Source organism: Priapulus caudatus, unplaced genomic scaffold (genome assembly GCF_000485595.1).
Source record: "Priapulus caudatus unplaced genomic scaffold, Priapulus_caudatus-5.0.1 Scaffold56, whole genome shotgun sequence".
Taxonomy (NCBI): domain Eukaryota; kingdom Metazoa; phylum Priapulida; class Priapulimorpha; order Priapulimorphida; family Priapulidae; genus Priapulus; species Priapulus caudatus.
In genome coordinates, this window is record NW_014577117.1 from 4,898 (window position 1) to 5,198 (window position 301).

The window sequence follows — 301 nt, forward strand, 5'->3', positions numbered from 1 at the left end:
ATACAAATGTGTAGGCCTATCGTGTACTGCAATGTCGGAAAGTTACCGATGGACTTTGTAAATAGATAATTTCCAAGTGAAGGGCGCGGGCCTAGCGATAAATACGGAGCTATAGGTCGTCAAAGTCTACCACCCAGAAACGACTGGCACCGCAATCAAACACCGATATCTACAGCGCGTATGTACGCTAGGAAGGTTATTCCCTGATTAACCACAACACTGCATGTCAGGCCCGCGTCTGTACACACACACGCGCGCGCGCACGCATGCACACACGCACGCACGCACGCACGCACGCACG